Below are 11,743 nucleotides of genomic sequence, written 5' to 3' on the forward strand. Positions count from 1 at the left end.
TATGCCAAAAGATATGAGCATAGTGCAATAAGATAAGAGCACACCGTGGACTGGAGTAGGTTGGAAGCAAGTAGGCCCTTCAGCCAGACTTTGAAGAAAAGAATGGGTAAGATTTAGGGAAGTATCACAGGGCTCTAAAATGGTAAGAAGGGAGTAGTTTTGCCAGGGAGGCGCTTGAACATAAATAAGGATATTTCATTCCACTGCTACACAGTATCTTCCTGGAGGCAGAAGCCACCTCTAATTTTAAATGGTCAAAGAATATAGAAAAGGTAGTCTGTTAAATGAGATAGATTATTCTTAAGTATTGACTTTGTTTTTTTTATTTTTTTTGTTATCACTGTGATTTTTCATTCTTTAGTCAGGCTGGAGAGGATAAACTAAAAAATACAGGTCAAAGAGTTATTAGACAAATTCATCTCTTTAATGTTTAATGCTGAGAGGATTCATTTATAGTTTGTGTATTGTTTTAAATTAGGCTTAAATTTATAATTCTATGTTTTAAGCAGCAGCAGACAGAAAAAAAAAACTATGAAGACCAATTATTGTCTTGTCGAAATGAATTTTCCTCTTTTTTGTTCTGTAGTGACTTTAAAAACCTTTAAAAGTCACTTTAAAAATATTTGTAAGGTTTTTGTCTATGCAACTGCTTTAAATTATAGTTAATAAAAAATAACACGTAAAAGCCATTCCTTATTTCTCAGACCCTTGGCCTCACTCACTCTTCCTTCAAAATGCACCAAACTGTTTTCTGTCAATTAGATAGTGGTAATAAATGACTCAGGCAATGTATTTAAGTCACTAGCAAACAAATGGCAGCTGAGATTTTTGTTTTCTGCCTCCAAATAATTTGCTAACTCTTATGTTTTGGATAAATGGAAATTGCAACTTCTAGCTACCCTATAGAAACATCCAAATGGAGCATTATTTTAGCCATATTTATTTCTCTGATTATAGTCTAAACACCCTTGTATAAATTGTGGCTATCATTGGATACTGAAAAGCTATCATTTTATTTGTCCCCATTCTAAACTAAGGGAATAATTTTTTATCTTTATTTCTTTAGTTTTGAGAATGTTTGTGAGTCTAGCTATTTTCGTTTTTCTTGATTTAAGTATCGTCTTTTGTTTCAATGACACAAACCTGTACAACCCTCTGAAAAACAAGCAGTTTCCCCCTTCTCTATTTATATTAAAGATTTATGCCAGCATAAACAAAAAAATTAAAAAGAATATTGTTAAAAGTACATTATTGTGGGGGACGGAGTGAAAAAGGTAAAGGGATGAAGAAGCACAAATTCATAGTTATAGAACAGTCACGGGGATGTGGAGCACAGCATAGGGAATATAGGCAATAATATTGTAATGGATACATATAGTGCCAGGTGGGTACTAGGGTAACTGGGGGGATCACTTTATGAATTATATAAATGCCTAACCGTTGTGTTGTATACCTGAAACTGATTTTTAAAAAGTATATGACTATATGCAAATGAAAAATTATATTTAATTAAAATACAATTTAACCTGAAATAATATGACATCTAGATTTTTAGATACCAAACCAATACTAGCAATCCTACATAGAAATATCTGTAGTGCTTATACAGTTAAATGTCAGGTTTTTGCACACTGGAACCCTTATTCAGTCTGTCAGCTTCTGAAATTTTTCTATCAAATCCTCCTGAGCAATTCATTTTTTAATGTAGACTTTATATTTTACAGCAGTTTTATGTTCACAGCAATTGAGCAGAAAGAACAGAGAGTTTCCGTGTACCCAGGCAAAACCTCCCCCACTATTGACATTCTGCACCACGGTGATACTTTTGTTAAAACCAATGAACCTAAATTGACACATCGTTATCACTCAAAGTCTATAGTTTGCACTAAGGTTTACTCTTGCCCATTCTATGGGTTTTTACAAATGTATAAATGATATGTAACCACCGTTGTAGTATCATAAGAATGATTTCACTGACCTAAAAGCCTTCTGTGCTCTCTGCCCATTCATCCTTCCTACCCCCTTAATCCATAGCAACCACTGATCTTTTTACTGTATCTATAGTTTTGCCTTTTCCAGACTGTCATACAGTAGGAATCACACAGTACATACCCTCCCTAGGTTAGCTTTTTTTCACTTAGTAATATGTATCTAAGTTCCCTCTATATCTTTTCATGACTTAATAGCTTATTTCTTTTGATTCCATTGTCTGGATATACCACAGTTTGCTTAATCATTCACCTACTAAAGGACATTTTGGTTGCTTCCAACTATTGGCAATTATAAATAAATATAATATAGAATTTTTACTTTTTAAGGACCTCTTAAATACATCAGACCCCGTCACAGTATTTGCCACATGTGAGTAGTACTCCAGGATTTCTTCTTACATGGCTGAGCTTATTCTCACAAATATAACAACAGACTTCTTCTCTTTTGCCTAAAATAATATCAGCCAAAGAAACTTTCACTTTAGTTGTTTTTACATATTCCTTTCATTATATATACACATATATATAATTAAATAACTTTTCTTAGAATTCTTGTTTTCTACTTATTCTATCAACTCTAACTTTCCTTTTGTAAGCATATTTATCATTTGTATCCTAAAATAATCATATGTGTATAGTATAATGAGATATATATATATATATACATATATATATGCCATTTTTATATCTGCAAGTAAATGTAATGGGTGTTTAAGGAGTCATGTGTATAAAATTTCTTCTTTTCGCACTTCAAAACATTTTGATCATAACATTACATAGGAAGAATGCAGTAGGCAGAATAATGGACCCCTTAAGATTTCCATGCTTCATTCTCTTGAACCTGTGAATGTTATGTAACATGGCAAAAGGAGCTTTGCTGATATGATGAAGGTTACTGAATTTGAGAAAAGGAGATTATCCTGGATTATCCAGGTGGGCTCAGTATAATCACATGTGCTCTTAAAAGTGGGGATATTGTCCTTGGCTAGAGTCAAGAGATTCATCAGAGAGATGAGGCAGTTGGAGGAGAGTCGGAGAGAGTCCAAGCATGAGAATGAATTGAATGTTCTGCTGGCTATGAAGGGGGCCATAAATCAGAGAATGAGGGCAGCTTCTAGAGGCTGAGAGCAACTCCTGGCCAATAGTCAGCAAGGAGACAGACCTGAGTCCTACAACCACATGGAAATGAATTCTGCCAACAACTTGAACATGCCTAGGAATGAATTGTTCACTAGCGCCTCCAGAAAGGAACTTAGCCCTGCCAACACTTTAATATTGGTCTTGTGAGAGTCTTAGCAGAGAAACCGGGCTAACCCACTAGACTTCTGAACTACAGAACTGTGAGATAACAAATTTGTTTTGTTTTAAGCTGTTAAATTTGGGGGAGATTTGTTAAGGCAGTGATAGAAAACTAATGCATCCAACTTCATTGGATGGCACCTACGAGTGCCTTAAAATTCCAGTATTACCATATTCTAGTTTGTGACATTGGGAAAATTACTTAATGTTTATGAAACTTAGTTTCACAATCTGTAAAGTGATGGCAATTTTTATCTATCTTCCTGACTTCATGTGAGAAATAAATGAAGTAATATATGTCAAGTTTCTAACACTATTGTCCATAAATAAATGTCATACTCTTCCTTTAATTAATATGTATAGTATTAATGAGTAAATGAATTGAACATTAAAATAAGATTATTCCTCGGTAAATTTTGATCATTTTGAATCTGTTACCATCATCTTCTATTTCTAAATTATCTTTTAAAAAAAGAAAAAAAATAGCCTGTAATATGTCCTCTCATGCTAAATATGTCACTCTCATCTTCAGGTTTTCTAATAGACCCATTTTCCTTTAGAGAAAGGTGGATCTACGTTTCATAAATTTTAAAATTACATCATTTTACTCTCAACTGTTACCTTGGAACAGCATTTTTCAAACTCTGTTCTAAAGAAGGCTAGTTTCAGTCTGAATTTTTTCAATAGCAAGTAACTGCAACCCACATTGGGGAAGTCTAAAATGTGTGTCAATGAGGCTCAGCTAGATCCTGGGGGTCATCAAAAATATTAATCAAAATGAAGGTTCTGATTGGCCTCGTGTTCATATATGAACCAAGTACTATGACCACAGGAATGAGACACTCTGGTTTATATTCCCACTCCTGTGATCACGTACAGAAGGAGGAGCAATTACCAAAAAGGCTTGGAGGATGGATGTGAGAAAGCATCCTGCAGAAACCAAAATTACAGCTGCCCAGTCCATCACTGTGAAGTTATTTTAAAAGTGATTTTCACTACAAAATTTTACTGGTGAATGCTAGGTAAAATGCATGTTAAAGGTTTCCTTCATGAATACTTAGACTATGATAACATGCTTGAAGTTTAAGAGAAAGAGATCATACGTATTGTTTCCCAAACTTATTTGATCGAGGAACCCTCTGTCACAAAGCATCCCTATGAGTAGATTTCTAAGGAAAATACTTGGGGAAAAGCTGACCTAAGTTTTCACCTTACTCTAGTGTTCTTTGATTCTTGTAGCTTATTAATGAGCTTATTTCTGTTCTTCCTTGATTTAAAAAATATCTGATCCTCACTGCTATTATTATTCATATCAAAGAACATATAACTTTAGAACTCAAAGAAATTTTAGCATAATCTTTTCTATCCAGCTTCTTTATCTGGAAGATGAGGAAACTGAAACGCAATGTGTTTTTTTTTTCCTCTCCAGACCATGAAGCATATGGACTAGCTTATGCTGAGGTAACAAACAGCCCCTAAATCTCATAGCATTATGCAGTCGTTCTGTTTTATATTATTCTCTTTCTGAGACCCAATCTAACCACACAGCCATTACCTGGGATCAAATTCATCATCACTGCAGGGAAAAGAAAGCAATTAATTAGTCTGGCCCAAAAGTAACTTATATACTGGATCTCAACTAGTCACACAGCCTACATAACTACAAGGGGCTTTAAAGTACACAACTATTATGTGCAAAGAAATTAAAATATTGGATAAACAGTCCTGATTCACACAGTGAAAAAATGTCATGATAGGATTTTCTGGCTGACTTCTCTCTACCACTTTTGATTTCAAAATATGATTTGATGATGCATGATCATATTACAGAATATTTGCTAGTGCTAAGGACTATATTAACAGCATTCCACATATTAACCGTTGAGGAGATTACTAATATTATCTACATTTTTAAGACGCAAATATGAAACACGAGTTTTCTTAATAAGGGCTGCCCCCTGACTATAACACAAAAGACACCTCTCATGTTTAAGGCCCTGGGTATAATTCTCGCACCAGATCATAGAGTTGCTGGATTGTGAAGCTGAGTTTCTAATCCATGCAGTCTGGCTCTAGGATCCACAGCCCACTCCCATCTTCCCACTAATAGAAGGAAAATAACTTCCCACGAGTCAAAACACTGGTTCTTACTTCAGCTCTGAGGTGGCTGAAGCAGTTTTATTTCTTTATTAACTTGAAACACATGCACCAAAACATGTTCCAAAGGAGATTTAGGAATTTAAAACATAGAATATCAAATGCACCATCAAACAAAGAAGATTTAAACAACCTGAAACATGTCTACAATCTCTACTTTATATACAAATGTACTCACATGCACACATTCCTTTCCCATAACATTTTGTTTGAAAGAGTGATCTGATGATTAAAGCATAGAAATGCCCCTGAATAAGCAAATCTCCAATTCTACAAATACTATTGTCCAAGTGCCTGTTTGCATTGTGTATTATTATTACTAATAATATCGTCCTTTTCCAGAACAAATATTCAAAAGCTCTGGCAAATTGATTCATTCATCCATTCAAGAAACTTTTGACACTTGTCTATTAGGTGACAGTCACAATTTTCAATGTGAGTTATTTAGATAAAAGACACAGTGTGTGCCATCAGTGGCCTCGTAGTTTAATGAAGCAAAATGACAAGTAAAGAAATGGGTACAATGTAATGAGAGCTTATTGTTTATTGCTCATCCTCCATTCTTTCCTCTCTATTCCCGTTCTAACAGCTGCACCTCTCCACCATGCAGTCCAGGTGCTCTAGGCTGAGGTTAGCCTCACCTTTGGCTCCAAACTAGGTTTGGTCTAAGGGGAATACCATCGATCTGTCACAGATATTGATTCGGAAGTTCAGGCCTAAGCTTCTTGTCCCATTTCATTCTCTGGCCATAGGGTTTGATTTAGAAATTGACAGAGGAGGGAATGTGCACATATGGAACAAAAAGAGAAGTTTTCAGTGGCTTCCTTTTCAATAGAACTAATAGAAGTGTCCACTTTTCACTGAATTTTAAATCGCATAGTAAGGAAATGACACAGTTTTTTAATGATTATTTCATTCCAGTTCCAGGTAGGAAAAAATAAACTACTACAGATAGTTCAAACAAATAAAATTTAATACAGGGAATTGATTCCACAAGTATGGGAAAGATTGAGAGAGTGAAAGAAAGAAAATTAAGTAAACCAAAGATTAGCAACTTCAGTAAGCATCTGTTAGTTTAAGGGTAAGGACCATAAGGAGAGAGTTGGGCTCATCAGAGCTAAGGCTGTGATGCTGAGGACATCACCAAAGAAAGACCATCTGAGTTCATGCTGGAACCGTGAAAGGGATGGGCATCATTGCTGAAACTACGGTCCTTGAAGAAGTGCATCTGCTTCCAGAAGTACTGTCATAAAAAAAGAGAAAGAGAGATGTAGCAATAGTGTTTTCTCTCTTTCTGCCTGCTAATCTTTTCCCAGTGTACCCTACGGGCAAAATTTAAGAAACTAGCTGGAAATGGAGCCAAGAAAATTTAATATACAGTCTCTCCAACCACAGATTATAGAGAAAAGTAAAGAATGGTATGTCAGAAGATGAGAGAAAGTAAGCAAATAATCAAGACATGCAATCCTTTGGCTACCCTACATCTATATACATCCTTCATACCTACCTTGTTTTAATACAACAAAAAAATAACAATAATGTGATCCTTCTCCTTATCAATAACTGCTCTTTGCAGAATAAGAGATATTCTCACCTTTTCTCCAGAAATGGAAAACATGAAATCCACTCACTGACGTATCGATTTCTGAGTTTTCACTTAAAGTCACAAATCCACTAGGATATTTAGTTCTCTAAAGATTAAATTGTAAATTTAGCTACTTCCTTGGTCCTTATATTAAAAAAGAGAATATTAAATTAATTAATATTTAAATGTATATACATATAATATGTTCTATAATTCATATCAATATCTTCCATTATCTACTACTCATTCCATGTTTGCTATGTCTCCAGCCAGGATCGCAGATAATATTGTCCTTTAACTGGGAAAAGTGAACCAAATTTTTCTTCCTGAAAATCTGAGTCCTTGAGGAAGCTGTTCCTTACAGTTCTCTAGACTTACATTAATTTTTCCTATTAAACCTTAAAGTACTAAAAGTTACTCCAGGAAACCTCCCGGGTTCCAGACAGAACTCTGTCTGTCTCCTCTATGGAGAAGCAACCCAGCTTCTCTTTGGTAATCAGGACCAATCACTCCAGAAATCACAACAACCCTTATTTGTTGTTTCAATGGAATGAGGATCCCACAATGACCAGGTGGCAGATTTAATCTTACATTTTAACAAAAGAATTATGTCTCCTGGTTAAAACTATTCATTATGAAAATAAGACCTCTCAACCAGCAGAGCCCAAAGTCATGTGCACAGCAAAAACTTAATGAGTGTTTATTTCTCTTCTTAATGAATGGATTATTAGTAGAACAATATTATACATAGTGTCTAGTAGAAGCTGATACTACATGGTATAGGAAAACACTCCAAATTTTTAAATTATTGTCTCTCAGCTGGTATTGTATCTAATACTTCAGGAAGACATTCTATGTTTCTGTCAAGGCAGCTGCTTTTGAGCCAAGAAGTATATAGTAAGATCAGTGAATTTTATGACCCCATCACTGCACTTCTTTTACTTTGTAATAATAAGTCCTCTGGTCAGAAGAAATATTGTGTGGAATATCTTGATGGTGAATAAGGCACTCCAAAAGTCTCCTGATGTTGGTCCTGGAAGGGGCATTAGAAGCAGGAAAAGCAGAGCCAATATCCAGAAAAGTTTCACTTCCAGTAAGGACAAAATCATTTACTGTTTAAACCTGGAAGAAATCCAAAGCAATCAATCTGATAGCAGGTGGTTGGCTGGTTGGTTTCCCCAAGGAATGGTGCCATTTCACGGTTTATGTCTGACTTCTGCTGGCTCCTGTGCCCTCAGCAAGAATGGTAGTCATATAGCTTTGGTAAAAGAAGGTTCATATTGTTAAAGTTCTTGTAGAACCTCTGTGCTACTTTGCACATGAACTCATTGGTCAAGCACCGAAGAGGCTAGGAAATTGCTGTCTGGATGACATCCACAGACCAGGCCATTGTCTACACATTTCTCTAGGAGTTAAGCACAGACACTTGGCTTCTGCCATTCAGAAATCCCATCATTTACACTGAAATTACGGAACCTATTTTAAAGTTAGCCTCTTGCAATGTCATCTCAGCCAACAAAAGACAGGTACCACAAAAAGGATGTTCTTTAATTTTAATGTGGATAATTCAAATATATATAAAAGAAGAGGAAAGGTAGAATTAATCCACTATTATCAATCACTCAGCTTCAAAAGTATCAGTTTATAATAAATTTTTTCCCATCTATATACATGTCCACCTTCTGAATCACAGAGTTTTTGAGCATTCTTGTACTTCCCTCGCTAATGTTTTCTCAACATCTAAATAAAGGGAGTATTCTCTGGACTCAACTGGAGAACGTATTGAGGAATGACCAAATTACAGATAATAAACATACTCAGTTATTTCTACCTCTCTAAGCTCTGGAATATTTCTTCATTATGCCAGGGAAGTTGTATTCTCAATATCATCGAATAAAGGCCACATCAGAGCCACTTCCACCCACTTAAGAAAGCACATTGAATACAGAATCTCCATAAATCACACTTTGTTCCAAAATCCTTAGAATATATTTTTATACATATTCCCCGAGTTTAAGGTTATATGAGTGAAAAAATAATAGTCTTACCATAATAGTGGACAAGATTTTGCACTTGTCCTGTGATTTTTGCCAAAATCTGACTCAAGCTGTAGGTCTGAAAGCAATATGGCATGGTAGAGATCGGTCTTAGTTGTAGACATCCACTTGCAAAGCAACTTCTTTATGGGAAGTTACTACAGGATTTCCAAAAAGAAGAAAACTAATAACCTTTGGTATGAGAGCTTATTTCTGCTAGTAATAGAGTTCAAGGAGATTTGTGGTCATCAGATTAATTCATGTCTACCTGGATATCTCTATGTCAAGCCACAAAATTCCATTCTTTCTCAAGAAATGCTCTAAATTTCACACAAGATAATGTACGCTAAATGTCACATAAGATATTTAATGAAGCAATGAATTCAACTTACATTGTAATTCTATAATTTTCACTTTTAGATTTGAGATGGGAGTTGGGATCTTCCCTACAGCTATAATAAATGAGAGATTATTTTAGGAGAACACAAACCCTGTGAGTTTCAGACCTGCCTTGAACTAAAAAATTAAAGCTCTGGATTCGTCAGTTTCTTTCTATAAGTAAACCAGTACAGTCTCAAAAAAAAAAAAAAAAAAATCTTTCCCAACGGTCTTTGTAGTCATGATTACTACTATAGCAGTTAAATGCATCTAACCACTTGGTTTCCCATAGCCTTGCCTTCAGTAGGCCTTTCATCTAAAGCAACTACGTATAACAATTTGGTAAATTTGATGTCACTGCATGTCATGGATTAATGGTAACCCATTTTCCACAGGTTAAGGTCATCATTGTATTCAAGTTCTATAAGGTACCTAACCAAAAAAATCCTATCTTTAAAGTCTTTTTTTTTTTTGGGAATTCCTCCACCTGGCCCCCCAAACAGAAAGCACTCTGATGATTTCAAACAGTGGACTTTAATTTGGCAACCTAATTCAGGAATATTGTTACATATTCATTAGAAAGTCTGCAAGAGATAACAAATGGAATGAAAGTGAGGTACACCAGAGATTAGTAATCTGTAAGTGGCTACTTCATCTAATCCTTGGAGATCAAAAGGAATAAGATGGTGTAATCAGAGCTCAGAAGACCATTCAGTGCTTCCCTGCTAGGATGATGTGTAGATAGCACTGAAACCTTGGACAAGGGCCTGCTGTTTGTGCTAGAACCATGGAAGAGAGGCCATTTAAGCCGAAGCTGAGTTTCTGATGGATGGAAAGGATTCAGGAGCTGGAAAGTACTGTTAGAAGAAGAACAAGAGAAAAAAAAAACAATAGCTTCTCTTTTCCTCCAACTATCTGATGCTCTGCTAGTGTCTGTTTTAGAAAAACCTAAATAGAGGTGAGCTAGGAAGGAAAGCTAAGGAGTGTACTTTTAATTTCCTCTCTCCAGCATTTCAGAACAGAGAATGTATGGGTGACAGACAATAGACAAATATATAGTACAGCCATTATGATTTAGGAAAGTCTTGCAATTATTTCTGTGTATAAATCGTCTCCTATTAGTTAAGAAAGACTGTGTTTATCCCATCAGGTGAAAAAAAAATATGACTCAAATTTGTCAAGTTTGTTAAGCACCTACTATATTAGAAATATTGTTGGAAAATAAGAATAGTGATACTCTAGAAATGAGGACAGATAAAAAGCATACAACAAATAAATACATAATTTTCAGTGTTGATAAAAGCTATAAAGAAAAGTAAAGAGTGGTAAAGAGTAGAGAGAGACGAAGAATTGCTAGAACCTTTTAATAGGATATCAGGGAATTTTTATCTGAGAAAGTGATGGGTGAACACAGATCTGAAAAATCTTGTGAGTGTGATGGTTAATTTTATGTGTCAATATGGAGGTGTTTTGGATGAGATTAACATTTAAATCAGTAAACTTTGAGTTAAAAAGACTGCCTTTTATTATGTGGGTGGGTGCTATCCAATCAGCTGAAGGGCCAAATAGAACCAAAAACAGTTTCCCAGAGGAAGAAGGAATTCTTCAGCAGGCTGATGTTAGAATTAATCTGCACCATCAGCTTTCCTGGTCTCAAGACCTCCAGCCTGCACTACAGATTTTGGACTCGTCAGCCTTCATATCTCTATCTCTGTATCTCTATATCTATCTGTCTGTCTGTCTGTCTATCAATCTATCTACCTATCATCTAAATTTTCAACAGATTAATTTAACTACTATATGGAAAATTGACTTAGGGGACCCACTCAGAAGCATAGACACAAGGAGAAGGATATTGTAACAGTCAAGGCAAGATACGATGGCTTTGTGAAGCCCATACTAATTCTGGACTTTATTTATGTGATCTATTTTTTTTCTTGTTATTTAAAATAGCTAGTAATAGAGCTTTCTACCACTTGCAGCTACAGTAATCCTAGCTGAAGCAAAATTTGGTTCCAAGTGTGTGGTGCTGAATTGAAATAGGAGGTTAGCGAAAAGAATACCACTTTCCTGAACTAGGAAGTTGGTGATATTTGTTATATAGTTGTAGAAGAGTTGGCTAAAATGACACCTCTCCCACTACAGGAAAAGACAAGGTATTTGAAAAGGGTGAAATTTAGAGTGATTAAGAAGAAAAGATCAGGAATTCAGACTCTGTCGGATTGAATTTCTAGCCATTAGTGAGGTCTGCAAGAAAGATAACGGCTTATTTTAAATTGAACTTTGTGAAAATAAGG

The sequence above is a fragment of the Pteropus vampyrus genome, unplaced genomic scaffold (genome assembly GCF_000151845.1).
Source record: "Pteropus vampyrus isolate Shadow unplaced genomic scaffold, Pvam_2.0 Scaffold37, whole genome shotgun sequence".
Taxonomy (NCBI): Eukaryota; Metazoa; Chordata; class Mammalia; order Chiroptera; family Pteropodidae; genus Pteropus; species Pteropus vampyrus.